We start from the raw sequence: 13,015 nt of genomic DNA on the forward strand, positions 1-13,015 counted from the left end.
TAGTCATTCAAATGCAACTGCATTTCCATACAGAGTCTCAAAATCATAGATATCGTCATACCGCAGTAAGAATACATGTTGCGATTTACAAACTGCAGGCAGGCCGGCCTTGTAGCTCAGTGGCAGAGCACTGGTCTTGTAAACCAGGGGTCATGAGTTCAAGCCTCATCAGGGCCTTTTTATATGTGTGTTTCTGTATGTTGTTTTCGAGTCATTCTTTCTAGGACTCACACCTTGTCTTAAGTTTGCTTATTGACAAGCTTCCCTTTCCTGCTTTCATCTTATCAAGAAGACTTCATGAAAACCATTGAACCATAAACTATTGCCTCACCCCTTCCGATCGCCTGACGAACGCCTGACAAACGCCATTCTCACCCCGCCGGGCAAGCCCTGCCGGGCAAGCCCTGCCGGGCAAAGCCAAATAAGCCATGCATATTTAAAGTTCCTTTGAAAGGCAGGGCGAGGACTAGGACGTCTGTTCCGACTGAGTCTGCATCCACAGAAAGGATGAAATAAGGCTCTAGAAATTTCACCAAGGAGATATGAACTTCATCCCCCTTAAAATACTTTTTCTCCCAGATACCCCGGCTCTTAGTCAAATGAGGTTAATCTTCAAAACCCCACCCCCACTAACCATAAATATTCACCTCTCCTGCTGTCCATTCAATTGAAACAAGGTATCTTGTACATGGAGAGAATGTGAGAAAAAGCAGAATTGCTTCATAGATTTGGTGACCTTGGATGGGTGGGCTGGATAAAGAAGTGAACTTGGTTTCCGGAAAGGGAGTATCATGATGGGAATGAGGAAAAGAGAACATGGACCCCATTCACAGGTTAGAGAAATAAATGTAATAGGTTCAATGGTTTTGAAAAGCTAACTTTGAGCAGGAATTGTTTTTTAAAATTGCAAAGAATTAAAAAAGTCAATGTGGGATTGGAGGCACAATCTGAGCAGAAAGCACCATAAGCTGCTATGGTGCAACTCTTATGTTGACTAGAAACTTTAATATGATGATGCTCTTCTTTTGATATTTCTTTGAGTTAAATTGTATTGTATGTAGCTGACACAGCACTGTTTGCAGCTCCTCAGTTTATGGTTATCCCGTGACAACAATGTATTCATCATATTTATTATTCTACAAAAGAATTTTTAAATGCACTGATGTGGTGTTTGCATGCTATGCAAGATGGCACATCATGGAAACTTTATAAGGAGCATCGCATATGATATGTGATATTTGGCACCTGGAGGAGTCGGACACGCAGATCCTGAAAAGAAGTAAAGACTCTTTAGCAAAAGCCGTCTTTATTCTGAGTCTAATCTTTACTTTTAGTGAAATGATTTATGAAAACCAATCAGCTGCTCCAGGTGAGGCTCGAACTCACAACCTCGGCATGGCTCAGTGCAAGTACTGCTCTATAAGTACCGCGCGCTAACCGATTGCGCCACTGGAGCTCACTGTTTTCATTTCTCCCCATTTGAGCCATCTAGTGCAAACCAAGTAGATACTGCACTGCTCCATTATTCACTGAACAAGATCGACTCACATGCTAGCATGTTATCATGACCATTAAAAATACAGTCCAAATGGAATAGATTTGATAATTCTGCTATATCATGTGCTCTGTCTATTGAACACCCCATACATTTGCCGTCCTGACACAGTCTAGGATAAACTTATGCTTATTTTTAATTAGCACATAGTTAGACTTTCCCCAAAAATGAAATATAGGCCCCTAAGGCAGACGAGGTGGCGGAGTGTTTAAGGCGATGGACTGCTAATCCATTGTGCTCTGCACGCGTGGGTTCGAATCCCACCTTCGTCAGAAAGCCATCAGACACTCTTTTGAAGGTGAGCATGTCTCGAAGTACAATTACACTCTCTTTCAAGACACTGCCATAATCCACTAGAAGGGCCCAACTGACTAGTCCATTATGGCATTTTATGTCAAATAAAGGGAAGTATTTTGTGCTTAATTGAAATTAGATCTTTCATGAAGTGTCCAGAGGTTTGCCTATTCCTCACTCCTGGCCTTCCAACCAGTTTGGATAGATAGACTGACAAGAAAGCATTTCTTACTCCTAAAGTTTCAACCGTCTCAAGTGTATGAGTGTTTACATTTGTCTGCCCCACAGAGACAGATCACTTCTAATAAGTGAGTTCTCTATCTGTCACTGATTGCGGACATACTCTCTAGAGCTTTCAGTATGGTCATAAATGTGAATACTCTTATGTTCTCAAATCAAAATGGAGTTGTTCCTACTTTCAAGAAAAGTGTCTTAAGCATGCTCTTCGATTTGTGCACGCATGTAGTCATTCAAATGCAACTGCATTTCCATACAGAGTCTCAAAATCATAGATATCGTCATACCGCAGTAAGAATACATGTTGCGATTTACAAACTGCAGGCAGGCCGGCCTTGTAGCTCAGTGGCAGAGCACTGGTCTTGTAAACCAGGGGTCATGAGTTCAAGCCTCATCAGGGCCTTTTTATATGTGTGTTTCTGTATGTTGTTTTCGAGTCATTCTTTCTAGGACTCACACCTTGTTTTAAGTTTGCTTATTGACAAGCTTCCCTTTCCTGTTTTCATCTTATCAAGAAGTCTTCATGAAAACCATTGAACCATAAACTATTGCCTCACCCCTTCCGATCGCCTGACGAACGCCTGACAAACGCCATTCTCACCCCGCCGGGCAAGCCCTGCCGGGCAAGCCCTGCCGGGCAAAGCCAAATAAGCCATGCATATTTAAAGTTCCTTTGAAAGGCAGGGCGAGGACTAGGACGTCTGTTCCGACTGAGTCTGCATCCACAGAAAGGATGAAATAAGGCTCTAGAAATTTCACCAAGGAGATATGAACTTCATCCCCCTTAAAATACTTTTTCTCCCAGATACCCCGGCTCTTAGTCAAATGAGGTTAATCTTCAAAACCCCACCCCCACTAACCATAAATATTCACCTCTCCTGCTGTCCATTCAATTGAAACAAGGTATCTTGTACATGGAGAGAATGTGAGAAAAAGCAGAATTGCTTCATAGATTTGGTGACCTTGGATGGGTGGGCTGGATAAAGAAGTGAACTTGGTTTCCGGAAAGGGAGTATCATGATGGGAATGAGGAAAAGAGAACATGGACCCCATTCACAGGTTAGAGAAATAAATGTAATAGGTTCAATGGTTTTGAAAAGCTAACTTTGAGCAGGAATTGTTTTTTAAAATTGCAAAGAATTAAAAAAGTCAATGTGGGATTGGAGGCACAATCTGAGCAGAAAGCACCATAAGCTGCTATGGTGCAACTCTTATGTTGACTAGAAACTTTAATATGATGATGCTCTTCTTTTGATATTTCTTTGAGTTAAATTGTATTGTATGTAGCTGACACAGCACTGTTTGCAGCTCCTCAGTTTATGGTTATCCCGTGACAACAATATATTCATCATATTTATTATTCTACAAAAGAATTTTTAAATGCACTGATGTGGTGTTTGCATGCTATGCAAGATGGCACATCATGGAAACTTTATAAGGAGCATCGCATATGATATGTGATATTTGGCACCTGGAGGAGTCGGACACGCAGATCCTGAAAAGAAGTAAAGACTCTTTAGCAAAAGCCGTCTTTATTCTGAGTCTAATCTTTACTTTTAGTGAAATGATTTATGAAAACCAATCAGCTGCTCCAGGTGAGGCTCGAACTCACAACCTCGGCATGGCTCAGTGCAAGTACTGCTCTATAAGTACCGCGCGCTAACCGATTGCACCACTGGAGCTCACTGTTTTCATTTCTCCCCATTTGAGCCATCTAGTGCAAACCAAGTAGATACTGCACTGCTCCATTATTCACTGAACAAGATCGACTCACATGCTAGCATGTTATCATGACCATTAAAAATACAGTCCAAATGGAATAGATTTGATAATTCTGCTATATCATGTGCTCTGTCTATTGAACACCCCATACATTTGCCGTCCTGACACAGTCTAGGATAAACTTATGCTTATTTTTAATTAGCACATAGTTAGAATTTCCCCAAAAATGAAATATAGGCCCCTAAGGCAGACGAGGTGGCGGAGTGTTTAAGGCGATGGACTGCTAATCCATTGTGCTCTGCACGCGTGGGTTCGAATCCCACCTTCGTCAGAAAGCCATCAGACACTCTTTTGAAGGTGAGCATGTCTCGAAGTACAATTACACTCTCTTTCAAGACACTGCCATAATCCACTAGAAGGGCCCAACTGACTAGTCCATTATGGCATTTTATGTCAAATAAAGGGAAGTATTTTGTGCTTAATTGAAATTAGATCTTTCATGAAGTGTCCAGAGGTTTGCCTATTCCTCACTCCTGGCCTTCCAACCAGTTTGGATAGATAGACTGACAAGAAAGCATTTCTTACTCCTAAAGTTTCAACCGTCTCAAGTGTATGAGTGTTTACATTTGTCTGCCCCACAGAGACAGATCACTTCTAATAAGTGAGTTCTCTATCTGTCACTGATTGCGGACATACTCTCTAGAGCTTTCAGTATGGTCATAAATGTGAATACTCTTATGTTCTCAAATCAAAATGGAGTTGTTCCTACTTTCAAGAAAAGTGTCTTAAGCATGCTCTTCGATTTGTGCACGCATGTAGTCATTCAAATGCAACTGCATTTCCATACAGAGTCTCAATATCATAGATATCGTCATACCGCAGTAAGAATACATGTTGCGATTTACAAACTGCAGGCAGGCCGGCCTTGTAGCTCAGTGGCAGAGCACTGGTCTTGTAAACCAGGGGTCATGAGTTCAAGCCTCATCAAGGCCTTTTTATATGTGTGTTTCTGTATGTTGTTTTCGAGTCATTCTTTCTAGGACTCACACCTTGTTTTAAGTTTGCTTATTGACAAGCTTCCCTTTCCTGTTTTCATCTTATCAAGAAGTCTTCATGAAAACCATTGAACCATAAACTATTGCCTCACCCCTTCCGATCGCCTGACGAACGCCTGACAAACGCCATTCTCACCCCGCCGGGCAAGCCCTGCCGGGCAAAGCCAAATAAGCCATGCATATTTAAAGTTCCTTTGAAAGGCAGAGCGAGGACTAGGACGTCTGTTCCGACTGAGTCTGCATCCACAGAAAGGATGAAATAAGGCTCTAGAAATTTCACCAAGGAGATATGAACTTCATCCCCCTTAAAATACTTTTTCTCCCAGATACCCCGGCTCTTAGTCAAATGAGGTTAATCTTCAAAACCCCACCCCCACTAACCATAAATATTCACCTCTCCTGCTGTCCATTCAATTGATACAAGGTATCTTGTACATGGAGAGAATGTGAGAAAAAGCAGAATTGCTTCATAGATTTGGTGACCTTGGATGGGTGGGCTGGATAAAGAAGTGAACTTGGTTTCCGGAAAGGGAGTATCATGATGGGAATGAGGAAAAGAGAACATGGACCACATTCACAGGTTAGAGAAATAAATGTAATAGGTTCAATGGTTTTGAAAAGCTAACTTTGAGCAGGAATTGTTTTTTAAAATTGCAAAGAATTAAAAAAGTCAATGTGGGATTGGAGGCACAATCTGAGCAGAAAGCACCATAAGCTGCTATGGTGCAACTCTTATGTTGACTAGAAACTTTAATATGATGATCCTCTTCTTTTGATATTTCTTTGAGTTAAATTGTATTGTATGTAGCTGACACAGCACTGTTTGCAGCTCCTCAGTTTATGGTTATCCCGTGACAACAATGTATTCATCATATTTATTATTCTACAAAAGAATTTTTAAATGCACTGATGTGGTGTTTGCATGCTATGCAAGATGGCACATCATGGAAACTTTATAAGGAGCATCGCATATGATATGTGATATTTGGCACCTGGAGGAGTCGGACACGCAGATCCTGAAAAGAAGTAAAGACTCTTTAGCAAAAGCCGTCTTTATTCTGAGTCTAATCTTTACTTTTAGTGAAATGATTTATGAAAACCAATCAGCTGCTCCAGGTGAGGCTCGAACTCACAACCTCGGCATGGCTCAGTGCAAGTACTGCTGTATAAGTACCGCGCGCTAACCGATTGCGCCACTGGAGCTCACTGTTGTCATTTCTCCCCATTTGAGCCATCTAGTTCAAACCAAGTAGATACTGCACTGCTCCATTATTCACTGAACAAGATCGACTCACATGCTAGCACGTTATCATGACTATTAAAAATACAGTCCAAATGGAATAGATTTGATAATTCTGCTATATCATGTGCTCTGTCTATTGAACACCCCATACATTTGCCGTTCTGACACAGTCTAGGATAAACTTATGCTTATTTTTAATTAGCACATAGTTAGAATTTCCCCAAAAATGAAATATAGGCCCCTAAGGCAGACGAGGTGGCCGAGTGGTTAAGGCGATGGACTGCTAATCCATTGTGCTCTGCACGCGTGGGTTCGAATCCCACCTTCGTCGGAAAGCCATCAGACACTCTTTTGAAGGTGAGCATGTCTCGAAGTACAATTACACTCTCTTTCAAGACACTGCCATAATCCACTAGAAGGGCCCAACTGACTAGTCCATTATGGCATTTTATGTCAAATAAAGGGAAGTATTTTGTGCTTAATTGAAATTAGATCTTTCATGAAGTGTCCAGAGGATTGCCTATTCCTCACTCCTGGCCTTCCAACCAGTTTGGATAGATAGACTGATAAGAAAGCATTTCTTACTCCTAAAGTTTCAGCCGTCTCAAGTGTATGAGTGTTTACATTTGTCTGCCCCACAGAGACAGATCACTTCTAATAAGTGAGTTCTCTATCTGTCACTGATTGCGGACATACTCTCTAGAGCTTTCAGTATGGTCATAAATGTGAATACTCTTATGTTCTCAAATCAAAATGGAGTTTTTCCTACTTTCAAGAAAAGTGTCTTAAGCATGCTCTTCGATTTGTGCACGCATGTAGTCATTCAAATGCAACTGCATTTCCATACAGAGTCTCAAAATCATAGATATCGTCATACCGCAGTAAGAATACATGTTGCGATTTACAAACTGCAGGCAGGCTGGCCTTGTAGCTCAGTGGCAGAGCACTGGTCTTGTAAACCAGGGGTCATGAGTTCAAGCCTCATCAGGGCCTTTTTATATGTGTGTTTCTGTATGTTGTTTTCGAGTCATTCTTTCTAGGACTCACACCTTGTCTTAAGTTTGCTTATTGACAAGCTTCCCTTTCCTGCTTTCATCTTATCAAGAAGACTTCATGAAAACCATTGAACCATAAACTATTGCCTCACCCCTTCCGATCGCCTGACGAACGCCTGACAAACGCCATTCTCACCCCGCCGGGCAAGCCCTGCCGGGCAAAGCCAAATAAGCCATGCATATTTAAAGTTCCTTTGAAAGGCAGGGCGAGGACTAGGACGTCTGTTCCGACTGAGTCTGCATCCACAGAAAGGATGAAATAAGGCTCTAGAAATTTCACCAAGGAGATATGAACTTCATCCCCCTTAAAATACTTTTTCTCCCAGATACCCCGGCTCTTAGTCAAATGAGGTTAATCTTCAAAACCCCACCCCCACTAACCATAAATATTCACCTCTCCTGCTGTCCATTCAATTGAAACAAGGTATCTTGTACATGGAGAGAATGTGAGAAAAAGCAGAATTGCTTCATAGATTTGGTGACCTTGGATGGGTGGGCTGGATAAAGAAGTGAACTTGGTTTCCGGAAAGGGAGTATCATGATGGGAATGAGGAAAAGAGAACATGGACCCCATTCACAGGTTAGAGAAATAAATGTAATAGGTTCAATGGTTTTGAAAAGCTAACTTTGAGCAGGAATTGTTTTCTAAAATTGCAAAGAATTAAAAAAGTCAATGTGGGATTGGAGGCACAATCTGAGCAGAAAGCACCATAAGCTGCTATGGTGCAACTCTTATGTTGACTAGAAACTTTAATATGATGATGCTCTTCTTTTGATATTTCTTTGAGTTAAATTGTATTGTATGTAGCTGACACAGCACTGTTTGCAGCTCCTCAGTTTATGGTTATCCCGTGACAACAATGTATTCATCATATTTATTATTCTACAAAAGAATTTTTAAATGCACTGATGTGGTGTTTGCATGCTATGCAAGATGGCACATCATGGAAACTTTATAAGGAGCATCGCATATGATATGTGATATTTGGCACCTGGAGGAGTCGGACACGCAGATCCTGAAAAGAAGTAAAGACTCTTTAGCAAAAGCCGTCTTTATTCTGAGTCTAATCTTTACTTTTAGTGAAATGATTTATGAAAACCAATCAGCTGCTCCAGGTGAGGCTCGAACTCACAACCTCGGCATGGCTCAGTGCAAGTACTGCTGTATAAGTACCGCGCGCTAACCGATTGCGCCACTGGAGCTCACTGTTTTCATTTCTCCCCATTTGAGCCATCTAGTGCAAACCAAGTAGATACTGCACTGCTCCATTATTCACTGAACAAGATCGACTCACATGCTAGCATGTTATCATGACTATTAAAAATACAGTCCAAATGGAATAGATTTGATAATTCTGCTATATCATGTGCTCTGTCTATTGAACACCCCATACATTTGCCGTTCTGACACAGTCTAGGATAAACTTATGCTTATTTTTAATTAGCACATAGTTAGAATTTCCCCAAAAATGAAATATAAGCCCCTAAGGCAGACGAGGTGGCCGAGTGGTTAAGGCGATGGACTGCTAATCCATTGTGCTCTGCACGCGTGGGTTCGAATCCCACCTTCGTCGGAAAGCCATCAGACACTCTTTTGAAGGTGAGCATGTCTCGAAGTACAATTACACTCTCTTTCAAGACACTGCCATAATCCACTAGAAGGGCCCAACTGACTAGTCCATTATGGCATTTTATGTCAAATAAAGGGAAGTATTTTGTGCTTAATTGAAATTAGATCTTTCATGAAGTGTCCAGAGGATTGCCTATTCCTCACTCCTGGCCTTCCAACCAGTTTGGATAGATAGACTGATAAGAAAGAATTTCTTACTCCTAAAGTTTCAGCCGTCTCAAGTGTATGAGTGTTTACATTTGTCTGCCCCACAGAGACAGATCACTTCTAATAAGTGAGTTCTCTATCTGTCACTGATTGCGGACATACTCTCTAGAGCTTTCAGTATGGTCATAAATGTGAATACTCTTATGTTCTCAAATCAAAATGGAGTTTTTCCTACTTTCAAGAAAAGTGTCTTAAGCATGCTCTTCGATTTGTGCACGCATGTAGTCATTCAAATGCAACTGCATTTCCATACAGAGTCTCAAAATGATAGATATTGTCATACCGCAGTAAGAATACATGTTGCGATTTACAAGCTGCAGGCAGGCCGGCCTTGTAGCTCAGTGGCAGAGCACTGGTCTTGTAAACCAGGGGTCATGAGTTCAATCCTCATCAGGGCCTTTTTATATGTGTGTTTCTGTATGTTGTTTTCGAGTCATTCTTTCTAGGACTCACACCTTGTCTTAAGTTTGCTTATTGACAAGCTTCCCTTTCCTGCTTTCATCTTATCAAGAAGACTTCATGAAAACCATTGAACCATAAACTATTGCCTCACCCCTTCCGATCGCCTGACGAACGCCTGACAAACGCCATTCTCACCCCGCCGGGCAAGCCCTGCCGGGCAAAGCCAAATAAGCCATGCATATTTAAAGTTCCTTTGAAAGGCAGAGCGAGGACTAGGACGTCTGTTCCGACTGAGTCTGCATCCACAGAAAGGATGAAATAAGTCTCTAGAAATTTCACCAAGGAGATATGAACTTCATCCCCCTTAAAATACTTTTTCTCCCAGATACCCCGGCTCTTAGTCAAATGAGGTTAATCTTCAAAACCCCACCCCCACTAACCATAAATATTCACCTCTCCTGCTGTCCATTCAATTGATACAAGGTATCTTGTACATGGAGAGAATGTGAGAAAAAGCAGAATTGCTTCATAGATTTGGTGACCTTGAATGGGTGGGCTGGATAAAGAAGTGAACTTGGTTTCCGGAAAGGGAGTATCATGATGGGAATGAGGAAAAGAGAACATGGACCACATTCACAGGTTAGAGAAATAAATGTAATAGGTTCAATGGTTTTGAAAAGCTAACTTTGAGCAGGAATTGTTTTTTAAAATTGCAAAGAATTGAAAAAGTCAATGTGGGATTGGAGGCACAATCTGAGCAGAAAGCATCATAAGCTGCTATGGTGCAACTCTTATGTTGACTAGAAACTTTAATATGATGATGCTCTTCTTTTGATATTTCTTTGAGTTAAATTGTATTGTATGTAGCTGACACAGCACTGTTTGCAGCTCCTCAGTTTATGGTTATCCCGTGACAACAATGTATTCATCATATTTATTATTCTACAAAAGAATTTTTAAATGCACTGATGTGGTGTTTGCATGCTATGCAAGATGGCACATCATGGAAACTTTATAAGGAGCATCGCATATGATATGTGATATTTGGCACCTGGAGGAGTCGGACACGCAGATCCTGAAAAGAAGTAAAGACTCTTTAGCAAAAGCCGTCTTTATTCTGAGTCTAATCTTTACTTTTAGTGAAATGATTTATGAAAACCAATCAGCTGCTCCAGGTGAGGCTCGAACTCACAACCTCGGCATGGCTCAGTGCAAGTACTGCTCTATAAGTACCGCGCGCTAACCGATTGCGCCACTGGAGCTCACTGTTTTCATTTCTCCCCATTTGAGCCATCTAGTGCAAACCAAGTAGATACTGCACTGCTCCATTATTCACTGAACAAGATCGACTCACATGCTAGCATGTTATCATGACTATTAAAAATACAGTCCAAATGGAATAGATTTGATAATTCTGCTATATCATGTGCTCTGTCTATTGAACACCCCATACATTTGCCGTCCTGACACAGTCTAGGATAAACTTATGCTTATTTTTAATTAGCACATAGTTAGAATTTCCCCAAAAATGAAATATAGGCCCCTAAGGCAGACGAGGTGGCGGAGTGTTTAAGGCGATGGACTGCTAATCCATTGTGCTCTGCACGCGTGGGTTCGAATCCCACCTTCGTCAGAAAGCCATCAGACACTCTTTTGAAGGTGAGCATGTCTCGAAGTACAATTACACTCTCTTTCAAGACACTGCCATAATCCACTAGAAGGGCCCAACTGACTAGTCCATTATGGCATTTTATGTCAAATAAAGGGAAGTATTTTGTGCTTAATTGAAATTAGATCTTTCATGAAGTGTCCAGAGGTTTGCCTATTCCTCACTCCTGGCCTTCCAACCAGTTTGGATAGATAGACTGACAAGAAAGCATTTCTTACTCCTAAAGTTTCAACCGTCTCAAGTGTATGAGTGTTTACATTTGTCTGCCCCACAGAGACAGATCACTTCTAATAAGTGAGTTCTCTATCTGTCACTGATTGCGGACATACTCTCTAGAGCTTTCAGTATGGTCATAAATGTGAATACTCTTATGTTCTCAAATCAAAATGGAGTTGTTCCTACTTTCAAGAAAAGTGTCTTAAGCATGCTCTTCGATTTGTGCACGCATGTAGTCATTCAAATGCAACTGCATTTCCATACAGAGTCTCAAAATCATAGATATCGTCATACCGCTGTAAGAATACATGTTGCGATTTACAAACTGCAGGCAGGCCGGCCTTGTAGCTCAGTGGCAGAGCACTGGTCTTGTAAACCAGGGGTCATGAGTTCAAGCCTCATCAGGGCCTTTTTATATGTGTGTTTCTGTATGTTGTTTTCGAGTCATTCTTTCTAGGACTCACACCTTGTTTTAAGTTTGCTTATTGACAAGCTTCCCTTTCCTGCTTTCATCTTATCAAGAAGTCTTCATGAAAACCATTGAACCATAAACTATTGCCTCACCCCTTCCGATCGCCTGACGAACGCCTGACAAACGCCATTCTCACCCGCCGGGCAAGCCCTGCCGGGCAAAGCCAAATAAGCCATGCATATTTAAAGTTCCTTTGAAAGGCAGAGCGAGGACTAGGACGTCTGTTCCGACTGAGTCTGCATCCACAGAAAGGATGAAATAAGGCTCTAGAAATTTCACCAAGGAGATATGAACTTCATCCCCCTTAAAATACTTTTTCTCCCAGATACCCCGGCTCTTAGTCAAATGAGGTTAATCTTCAAAACCCCACCCCCACTAACCATAAATATTCACCTCTCCTGCTGTCCATTCAATTGATACAAGGTATCTTGTACATGGAGAGAATGTGAGAAAAAGCAGAATTGCTTCATAGATTTGGTGACCTTGGATGGGTGGGCTGGATAAAGAAGTGAACTTGGTTTCCGGAAAGGGAGTATCATGATGGGAATGAGGAAAAGAGAACATGGACCACATTCACAGGTTAGAGAAATAAATGTAATAGGTTCAATGGTTTTGAAAAGCTAACTTTGAGCAGGAATTGTTTTTTAAAATTGCAAAGAATTAAAAAAGTCAATGTGGGATTGGAGGCACAATCTGAGCAGAAAGCACCATAAGCTGCTATGGTGCAACTCTTATGTTGACTAGAAACTTTAATATGATGATGCTCTTCTTTTGATATTTCTTTGAGTTAAATTGTATTGTATGTAGCTGACACAGCACTGTTTGCAGCTCCTCAGTTTATGGTTATCCCGTGACAACAATGTATTCATCATATTTATTATTCTACAAAAGAATTTTTAAATGCACTGATGTGGTGTTTGCATGCTATGCAAGATGGCACATCATGGAAACTTTATAAGGAGCATCGCATATGATATGTGATATTTGGCACCTGGAGGAGTCGGACACGCAGATCCTGAAAAGAAGTAAAGACTCTTTAGCAAAAGCCGTCTTTATTCTGAGTCTAATCTTTACTTTTAGTGAAATGATTTATGAAAACCAATCAGCTGCTCCAGGTGAGGCTCGAACTCACAACCTCGGCATGGCTCAGTGCAAGTACTGCTGTATAAGTACCGCGCGCTAACCGATTGCGCCACTGGAGCTCACTGTTTTCATTTCTCCCCATTTGAGCCATCTAGTGCAAACCAAGTAGATACTG

General features: G+C 41.3%; 17 non-coding genes across 17 annotated transcripts; 11 read left to right on the forward strand and 6 right to left on the reverse strand.

Annotated features, from left to right (window-relative positions):
• The first annotated feature begins 105 nt into the window (after positions 1-105).
• Positions 106-177, forward strand: TRNAT-UGU (transfer RNA threonine (anticodon UGU)). The gene has a single exon. It is a non-coding gene; the product is annotated as a tRNA-Thr (tRNA).
• Positions 178-1,361: 1,184 nt separating this feature from the next.
• TRNAI-UAU (transfer RNA isoleucine (anticodon UAU)) lies at positions 1,362-1,456 on the reverse strand. Its single transcript has 2 exons — positions 1,419-1,456; positions 1,362-1,397 (listed from the first exon to the last, which is right to left on the reverse strand). It is a non-coding gene; the product is annotated as a tRNA-Ile (tRNA).
• Positions 1,457-1,745: 289 nt separating this feature from the next.
• TRNAS-GCU (transfer RNA serine (anticodon GCU)) lies at positions 1,746-1,827 on the forward strand. Its single transcript has one exon. It is a non-coding gene; the product is annotated as a tRNA-Ser (tRNA).
• A 590-nt stretch (positions 1,828-2,417) lies between these two features.
• Positions 2,418-2,489, forward strand: TRNAT-UGU (transfer RNA threonine (anticodon UGU)). Its single transcript has one exon. It is a non-coding gene; the product is annotated as a tRNA-Thr (tRNA).
• A 1,184-nt stretch (positions 2,490-3,673) lies between these two features.
• TRNAI-UAU (transfer RNA isoleucine (anticodon UAU)) lies at positions 3,674-3,768 on the reverse strand. The gene is made up of 2 exons: positions 3,731-3,768; positions 3,674-3,709 (listed from the first exon to the last, which is right to left on the reverse strand). It is a non-coding gene; the product is annotated as a tRNA-Ile (tRNA).
• A 289-nt stretch (positions 3,769-4,057) lies between these two features.
• TRNAS-GCU (transfer RNA serine (anticodon GCU)) lies at positions 4,058-4,139 on the forward strand. Its single transcript has one exon. It is a non-coding gene; the product is annotated as a tRNA-Ser (tRNA).
• A 590-nt stretch (positions 4,140-4,729) lies between these two features.
• On the forward strand, positions 4,730-4,801 carry TRNAT-UGU (transfer RNA threonine (anticodon UGU)). The gene has a single exon. It is a non-coding gene; the product is annotated as a tRNA-Thr (tRNA).
• Positions 4,802-5,971: 1,170 nt separating this feature from the next.
• On the reverse strand, positions 5,972-6,066 carry TRNAI-UAU (transfer RNA isoleucine (anticodon UAU)). Its single transcript has 2 exons — positions 6,029-6,066; positions 5,972-6,007 (listed from the first exon to the last, which is right to left on the reverse strand). It is a non-coding gene; the product is annotated as a tRNA-Ile (tRNA).
• A 289-nt stretch (positions 6,067-6,355) lies between these two features.
• Positions 6,356-6,437, forward strand: TRNAS-GCU (transfer RNA serine (anticodon GCU)). Its single transcript has one exon. It is a non-coding gene; the product is annotated as a tRNA-Ser (tRNA).
• Positions 6,438-7,027: 590 nt separating this feature from the next.
• Positions 7,028-7,099, forward strand: TRNAT-UGU (transfer RNA threonine (anticodon UGU)). The gene has a single exon. It is a non-coding gene; the product is annotated as a tRNA-Thr (tRNA).
• Positions 7,100-8,269: 1,170 nt separating this feature from the next.
• Positions 8,270-8,364, reverse strand: TRNAI-UAU (transfer RNA isoleucine (anticodon UAU)). The gene is made up of 2 exons: positions 8,327-8,364; positions 8,270-8,305 (listed from the first exon to the last, which is right to left on the reverse strand). It is a non-coding gene; the product is annotated as a tRNA-Ile (tRNA).
• Positions 8,365-8,653: 289 nt separating this feature from the next.
• TRNAS-GCU (transfer RNA serine (anticodon GCU)) lies at positions 8,654-8,735 on the forward strand. Its single transcript has one exon. It is a non-coding gene; the product is annotated as a tRNA-Ser (tRNA).
• A 590-nt stretch (positions 8,736-9,325) lies between these two features.
• On the forward strand, positions 9,326-9,397 carry TRNAT-UGU (transfer RNA threonine (anticodon UGU)). Its single transcript has one exon. It is a non-coding gene; the product is annotated as a tRNA-Thr (tRNA).
• A 1,170-nt stretch (positions 9,398-10,567) lies between these two features.
• Positions 10,568-10,662, reverse strand: TRNAI-UAU (transfer RNA isoleucine (anticodon UAU)). Its single transcript has 2 exons — positions 10,625-10,662; positions 10,568-10,603 (listed from the first exon to the last, which is right to left on the reverse strand). It is a non-coding gene; the product is annotated as a tRNA-Ile (tRNA).
• A 289-nt stretch (positions 10,663-10,951) lies between these two features.
• TRNAS-GCU (transfer RNA serine (anticodon GCU)) lies at positions 10,952-11,033 on the forward strand. Its single transcript has one exon. It is a non-coding gene; the product is annotated as a tRNA-Ser (tRNA).
• A 590-nt stretch (positions 11,034-11,623) lies between these two features.
• Positions 11,624-11,695, forward strand: TRNAT-UGU (transfer RNA threonine (anticodon UGU)). The gene has a single exon. It is a non-coding gene; the product is annotated as a tRNA-Thr (tRNA).
• Positions 11,696-12,864: 1,169 nt separating this feature from the next.
• Positions 12,865-12,959, reverse strand: TRNAI-UAU (transfer RNA isoleucine (anticodon UAU)). The gene is made up of 2 exons: positions 12,922-12,959; positions 12,865-12,900 (listed from the first exon to the last, which is right to left on the reverse strand). It is a non-coding gene; the product is annotated as a tRNA-Ile (tRNA).
• Between the last annotated feature and the right edge of the window lie 56 nt (positions 12,960-13,015).

Source organism: Lissotriton vulgaris, chromosome 5 (genome assembly GCF_964263255.1).
Source record: "Lissotriton vulgaris chromosome 5, aLisVul1.2, whole genome shotgun sequence".
NCBI lineage: Eukaryota > Metazoa > Chordata > Amphibia > Caudata > Salamandridae > Lissotriton > Lissotriton vulgaris.